This window comes from Aythya marila (assembly GCF_965140915.1).
Source record: "Aythya marila genome assembly, chromosome: 3".
Lineage (NCBI taxonomy): Eukaryota > Metazoa > Chordata > Aves > Anseriformes > Anatidae > Aythya > Aythya marila.
Window position 1 is genome coordinate 67,268,622 of NC_139044.1, and position 7,341 is coordinate 67,275,962.

The 7,341-nt window shown below is 41.7% G+C and overlaps 1 protein-coding gene across 1 annotated transcript in view; it reads right to left on the reverse strand.

Moving 5' to 3' along the window:
• The window catches only part of ASCC3 (activating signal cointegrator 1 complex subunit 3), a 281,915-nt gene extending 277,969 nt beyond the window's left edge, over nucleotides 1-3,946 (reverse strand). The window contains exon 1 of the mRNA XM_082756805.1: nucleotides 3,928-3,946. The gene's annotated coding sequence lies outside the window, so the exon portion shown is untranslated. The remainder of the gene's footprint in view (nucleotides 1-3,927) is intronic.
• Between the last annotated feature and the right edge of the window lie 3,395 nt (nucleotides 3,947-7,341).

Here is a 7,341-nt window from a genome sequence, read left to right on the forward strand (position 1 = left end):
TTAAGAAACATTTGAGTTCACCACAGTCACTATTGTGCAAATTCATTTACTTATTTTCATAATTTCCTCAGAATCTGATTTACAAGTGGAAAACTGAAATTTACTCTACAGATCACCTGATAAACTCTTCAAAGTCATTGACTCATCAGTCCACGATTATCTGTTCTTACTTTATGACCAGCCTACAACTAATATTCAGGCCTGTAATATGAGATTCAGTTTCTTTTTCAGGTCAAACTTTCAATATGACTTAGGGCAAGCAAGAGTAACAGATGGCTCAGAGAAAATGCATGCCAGAGAATAAAAGATGAGAAAAAAGATGAGGGAGGTGTGTAGCCCATATCCCTAAGCCATGATCCTAAGTTCTGTATACAAGGAAAGGAGAAAGCCAGCAACTTATCCCTCCCTAGAATACATCAAATATAATAGTTCTCCATTTGCCTCTTAGACATGTTCTCTAGCGTTAGGGAGATTCAACAAACTGAAAAAAGAGCACAAGATTCTCTTCACATCTCAGAAAGATTTGCTCAGCTAGAGGCTGGCCACCAAACTCTAGTCCATGCTTTACCATACTACACAGAAGACATCAACTGCCCTTTCAAAGACAAACAAAATGCCCAAGCAGCCCAGAACACTGTTGCCTAAGTCTTCCCTTTCTCTCTAGCCTAATGGATTTTCAATAAATTATGCAAAGTTGTACACAACTTCCAAGTGGAATATTCTATGCCATTTCAACACAATTACCTCAAGGAATAGAGGGCACAGGAATCTTCCCCACCACTGATTAGTTCAGTAAGCACTGTTACCACAGAACCAAAGATCACAACCTCCATCACATCTTTGAAAATCTGCACAAAGCATTGTACTGGGTTGCCACAGCCAGCAGCCAAGCACCCACACAGCCGCTTGCTCACCCCTTCAGTGGGATAGGGGAGAAAGTACATAGAACAAAAATGAGAAGCTCATGATGGCTGGGTTATGGACAGTTTAACAGGCAAAAGATAGACATAGACAAAAAAAAAAAAAAAAAGCAAAAAAAAGAAACCACAGTGTCCCACAGGCAGACTATTCTCTGCCAATCTGCAAACTGGAGACACCTTAGGACCCAAACTCCCTCCTCTTCCTTCCTCCTCAACTTCAGCTTTCATGCTGAACATGACACTACACATCACCCAGCCTCTTGCCCAGCCTACTCACTGGGCAGGCAGAGTGGGAAAAAGAAAGCCTTGACGCTGTGCAAGCACTGCTCAGCAGCAGCCAAAACATTCGTGCATTATCAACACTGCTTTAGCCATAAATCCAAAGTGTTATGGCTATGACAAAAGTTAACTCCAGCCGAGCCAGATCCTTTGTGCAAAGATCAAACTCCTCAGGGAGAGGTGAGCGTAAAGAAAGCTCTGACAGTAGATCCCTGTATGGACTGTGCTTGCAACAAACATGAAATTGCTCATGTCTATAGTGTGATAAGGTGTTTTAAAAGCAAGATTGAGTAAATACAGAATGCCTAACTATTGTAAGAACATTTACATACGCATATATTCTTATAAACATGTAAGAATAAGGAGGTACACAATAAAACTGAATGTTAGGTTGAAAACAGTATCAAATGGAAAGCCTTTCCTATGCAGAGCATAATTAAATCTGGGAATTCATTGTCACAACATGCCAAAAAGACTCGAAGTTCAAGCATGCTCAAGAAAGGATTAGACAAATTAGTGGAACTCAGATAACTTTGTAGATATTGAACCAGATGGCTTATAGGCAGCTCATCAGATATTTAAAGCACTGACTGCTGAAGGACAGTATGAATGCACTGTATGTTTTCTTTTTTTTCCCCCCAGCACATCTAAGCACCTGCCATTGGCCACTAGAGAAGGCAGAACTCCATGGTAGACAAATACTTTGTTTGAAAGCAGGGAGGTCTGGGGTCAGATGACAACAGAGATTCTAAGGATTTTAATTTCAGATTTAGTAACTTCACGACTCTCAAACTGTTTGTGGGTCCAACCATTGGTTCCTTCTCTTCTTAGCTCAGACTTCGTCTATCACATTTCTAACAACCCATTACAGATCTTTTGTTAAATGGATTTTCATCAGGTGAGTACATCCGCACTACAGAGTAGAGTTTGGTTTTAATTCTTCCTCTACACATCAAAGCATGATTTTGTTTAATAAGTACTGTATAGACTAAAAAGCGCCAAACACCAACTTCACCAACTGTTAGTAAAACACTCTACTAGGAAAATTTCCTTCCATGAGTCTGTATCAAGACTCCATTGTAGCGCTTATCTTTGTTATGCACGCAGATTCTAGAAAGAAACACCAATTTAAAAAGATGCAGTGGAGGATAACAATAACGACCAGCCACAAGACAACACGAGACAACATTACCTACTAGGAAAGGTTTAACGAATGTGAGTTAATTAAGTTACTGGGAAAAGAAACGCTGATAGCTTTCAAATGCATATGCAATGGCTGCAAAAAAGGAAGGAACAAGAACATAAAAGTGTGCATTCCTCTTCTCAATTTAAAAACAGGTAACTTACCTAAGTATCACTTCAGCTTTAGCTTCAAAAGAAAACAACTCCATAAACATAGAACTGCTGAACAAAATACTGTTGTTTGACAATTTAATTCTCACCTTCTCCCTACTTTAGTGGGAAAGCATGTAATAGTGCTCCGATCTCTTCCAAAAGGCAAGCTAACTTCTCAAGAAGACTGATAAGGTCTAATGTGTAATTTACACAATCCATAAAGGTTCCACGACAAAGCACTGATGACCTAGATGGGATTCTGTCAGTGTTCCTACAGAAAGGGGAAAAGAGTTCCTCCATATACTTACACACCTAGATCCAGGACACTACAAGTTCACTCTACTATGGCCAGAAACAAGTCAGATACAAAGTAAATTGTTTTATTATGGTGTCTACTGAAAAGCAGAGTATGTTTACTTTAACTCAGAAGCTCATGCATACAATGTGGTCTTCTGATCAAAGCCAATTTGCATCCAAACTGACAGGGAGTTAGTTTGTTTTTCCTAACAACGTGTATCTGTAACCTACCCCATGGATGTCTTAGCGCATCTCCTCCGGAAATTGGATCTTTAACTTTTTTCTACTACAGTAAAACGTCAAGTAAAGTCTAAGTTTGAGTCCAAATGGGCTCAAAAAGTAAAGGTAACAAAAAAGTAAAACCACCTGCAATAAGCATCTTCAGAATTCTGCAGATTACTGGTTCCATTCCAACAGTACTATTTCAGGCAGTCCTTGAAAAAAGATTGGAAGGGGTCTGTGCAACTGTAAGTATGTGGAAAACAAGAAGATTCAAAACTGGTAAAAGCTCTCAAACAGGAAGGTTCTGTGGATTCCATCACAACAGGCTCTCCTGAAGCACCTGAGCGGTAAGCTGTAGGCCACCACTGACAGCCACACGTTTTACAAGCAAAGCCATCAGCCTACCACTACCAACCACGATGAACCCAACAGTGAATGAAAAAAAAAACAAAAAACAAAAAACAACACCCCACACGGCTCGGTTGTATTTATTCCCAGTGCTCTGCGTTTATTAACACCAGTACTAAGCACCGAAACCACCCAACACCGCCAGCGCCGCTTCCCACTTGACAACACGCCCGTTACTCCCCCTCCAACGGCCGCACCCGGGTTAGAACCGACGGGGCGCGGAGCGGAGCGGAGCGGGAGGGGCCGGCGTTTGCCTTCCACCGCCACGCCGCTGCCGGGCCAGGGCACCGCGCCGCGCCCGTCAGCTCCGCGGCGTCGGGACAAGGCCCAGCCCCGGCCCCGGCCCCGGCCCTACCGCCCCGAAGCCGCCTGTCCCCACCCGAGGCCCGGCGTCGAGGCCCGGGTTCGCGGCCCGCCCGCCCGTCAGCCCCCGCCCGCCGCCGCCGCCCGACCCCCGGCCGCGCACCTGCCTGACGGCCGGCCCGTCCCGCTGCCGCAAAGAGCCGGCGTGGCGCGGCGCTGCCGTAAAGCGAGCGGGCGGGGCGGGGAGCTCCCCTCATGGCGCTTGGCCTTCGCTCACGGCGTTGTCTGCTACGTACCTCACCGCGGTGCAGGTTGCCGTGGGTGTAGGTTTCCCTCTTCATTGCTCTTTTTACGTCGCTGCGCGCTTGCCTCGTTCCCTCTCCCGTGCTCCTGGGGAGCGGGGTGATCCCAAGGCGCTGTGGTGAAAGGAAGCTGAAGAGCAGGCTGTGCAGAGGGAGAAAGAAGAGCGAGGAACATAACATTTTAGGGCCAAACTACCCTGAGGGGGAAAAAGATGCTCACTCTGAAGTGTTTGGATGCCTCTGCAAGTACTAATGGGCTCCAAGAGGCTTCCAACTGGATAATTTTTAGCATTCAGATAATTTATTAAGAATCCTTAAGTACCTTTTCTGTTCATATGAAGCATGCGACGCCAATTTATTCTAAGATCACAACTGCTTTCATCTGTGTATGATGAAGTACTCTTTTCATTAAAAAACAAACAAACAAAGTATATGTCTGTGTTTATTTGTACAGTTGAGGGTATTCAAAAACACACTCACCAAAAAGACAGTGACATACTCTGGCCCTTGCTGAAAATTACACAAAGCTTAGAGGAATCTTAAATATCTTAGGTTTGGTAGGTGGCTGCACGGAACAGGCCGTAGAGTTCTTAGAATGCTTTTAGTGATTCACTAATAAAAGCACTGGAGTTTCCCAATTTTTACCAGTTCTATTTGATTGTCATGTTATAAAACAACTTCATAGTGAAACTATGCAGGACTAGCAAAGAAAAAGTATTATAATTAGTCCTTTGTGAGTAGATGCTGAATACTTAAAGGGTTTCATTTTTTGCAGGATAATTTTTACAACCATGTTCTCAAAGTGAATATGTATGTTGTATAAATACAGTATTTTACATTTCTAGTGTGTGGATTTATAAGCTAAAGTTATATGTAATTAAAAAAGAGCATCTTCAAAATACTCATGAATTCTTCAAATAAGCTGTTTATATTTTTAAGGAATGCTCTTATACTCTTTCTGAGCCCAGCTCTTCTATGTAGACTAAGGCCTTGTCATCTGCATATTGTTTTCCCAAAGGTAGCAGGAAATTCCATCAAAAACTTGTGAGTCAAAGCTGTCACTTGCCAAATACTCCAGATCCGCTCTTCTTTCCTGACTTCTTGAAACACATCACATAGCGGCAACCTTCCAACCTAAAGAAACCAAGTTGTTTATTCTTATCAGAGGGGGAACTGAGACAAACTTTCCCACATGATAATACTTCCACTTGTAGATTGCAAAAAAAAAAGTATGGTTTTGTAATAGAAATAGTGATATAGAGATGCTTAGTAGTGCAGGGTACCATTAAGTTTCCTTTAGGTTGTATTCTACAAAGCTCAAATTTGCAAAGGTGTACCTTAGCTTTGCAAGCTCATGTTACCCATGGATCTCATAAATTCACAGGCTTTATCTGTGTTGCACAAGATCTTATCCGTAGGCAAAAGAGAACTCCTTATATATACATCACCGAGAATTGACTTTCAATCCAATTATTGTTTAAAGAGTATAACGGTCCAAGTTACGTACTAGAGAAAAGTCTCTCTCTTTTATAATGCAGCTAAAACCTTCCTAGTACCTGCCCTTTTCTTTTGTGTTACGATCACCTTTCAAATGTTCCCATGGATCCTAAGGCTGTTCCTCTCAAGAAGAATGCAGGAAGGGTTTACAAGGTGTTGTCAGCATCATAAAGTTACAGAATTACAGAATGGCTGAGGTTGGAAGGGACCTCTGGAGATCACCTAGTCCAACTCTCCTGCCAAGCAGGGTCACCTTGAGCACATGGCAGAGGATCACATTCAGGCAGGTTTTGAATACCTCCAGGGATGGAGACTCCACAGCCTCTCTGGAGAACCTGTGCCAGTGCTCTGTCACCCTCACAGTAAAGTCCTTCAGGATCATGTTCCCAGTGGGGGCTTCTCTGCCAGAAGGAGTGTGATGTTGATGGTTTCTTCCAACCCTGTCTTGTACTCTGTTTGTGTTTATACATTTTCATAACACAAACTACTTCCTTCTCACTGGCTCCCAGCTCATCTGAGTGGCACAGCAGCATTCCCAGCCCAGACTGACAGAAATGACTATTATTTATTTATTATTATTATACAACTGCCTTAATTTGTCAGACATCTACTGTATGTAGTATTTACTGAGTGTAGAATTAAACATGTCATATGTTAGTCATTTGACTAAACTGTTAAAGCGAGATAAAGCTCAGACTAAGACAAGCATGGACAAATTCTGAGACCCTGCAATTTCAGGTCAATACAAAGACTGAGGTCTTGTACTAATGGGAATATATATAATAATAATAATAATAATAATAATAATAATAATAATAATAATAATAATAATAATAATAATAATAATAATAAAATCACATTTACTAGCTTACATTTGTTCCACATCTTGGAAAATACTGAAAATTTACATTTTTGTTGCTCTTTGGTTTTGATTTGATTTGGTTTGTTGTTGTTGTTTTTTGACATTCACTTCCCAGCAGACATTGCATGCAGAATATGCATGCATAAACCTTGCTACGGGCCTTACTATGACCTAGCTTTCACAGACCTTAAATGTAGAAAAGGTTGTACATACTAAGTTCTACAACTATTCCAAATTTAAAATCACTTTTTAAACAAGTATTTTAATTAAGTAGCCTATGCCCTCAGTTGTATTAATACTGAATATATCAATAAGGTGATGTTTTACAATAAAGCTCTTATCTGCTAGATTGTTTGTGACCTGGAAGTTCCAGATATTGCATGGAGTTCATTTTATTAAATGCAGCTGGCTTAAAATAGGCTTACTGCTCAAGTACTCCAAGAAAAATAATCTGATTTTCTTCAGTACAAACTACTACTTTTTTTTTTTTTTTTTTTTTTGAAAGCATATAGTATATAAAAAATGATGGGAAAAAAAATCATAGAAAGGACTTTATCTTAAAAAAAATATATGCTTGCTATACAGAAGTATATTGTTGTATATTGTATATTGTTCGCCAAGAAGGGCGACGAAGCTGGTGAGGGGCCTGGAGAACAAGTCCTACGAGGAGCGGCTGAGGGAGCTGGGCTTGTTCAGCCTGGAGAAGAGGAGGCTCAGGGGTGACCTTATCGCTCTTTTTAGGTACCTCAAGGGAGGCTGTAGCGAGGTGGGGGTTGGCCTGTTCTCCCACGTGCCTGGTGACAGGACGAGGGGGAATGGGTTTAAGTTGAGCCAGGGGAGTTTTAGGCTAGATGTTAGGAAGAACTTATTCACTGAAAGGGTTGTGAGGCACTGGAACAGGCTGCCCAGGGAAGTG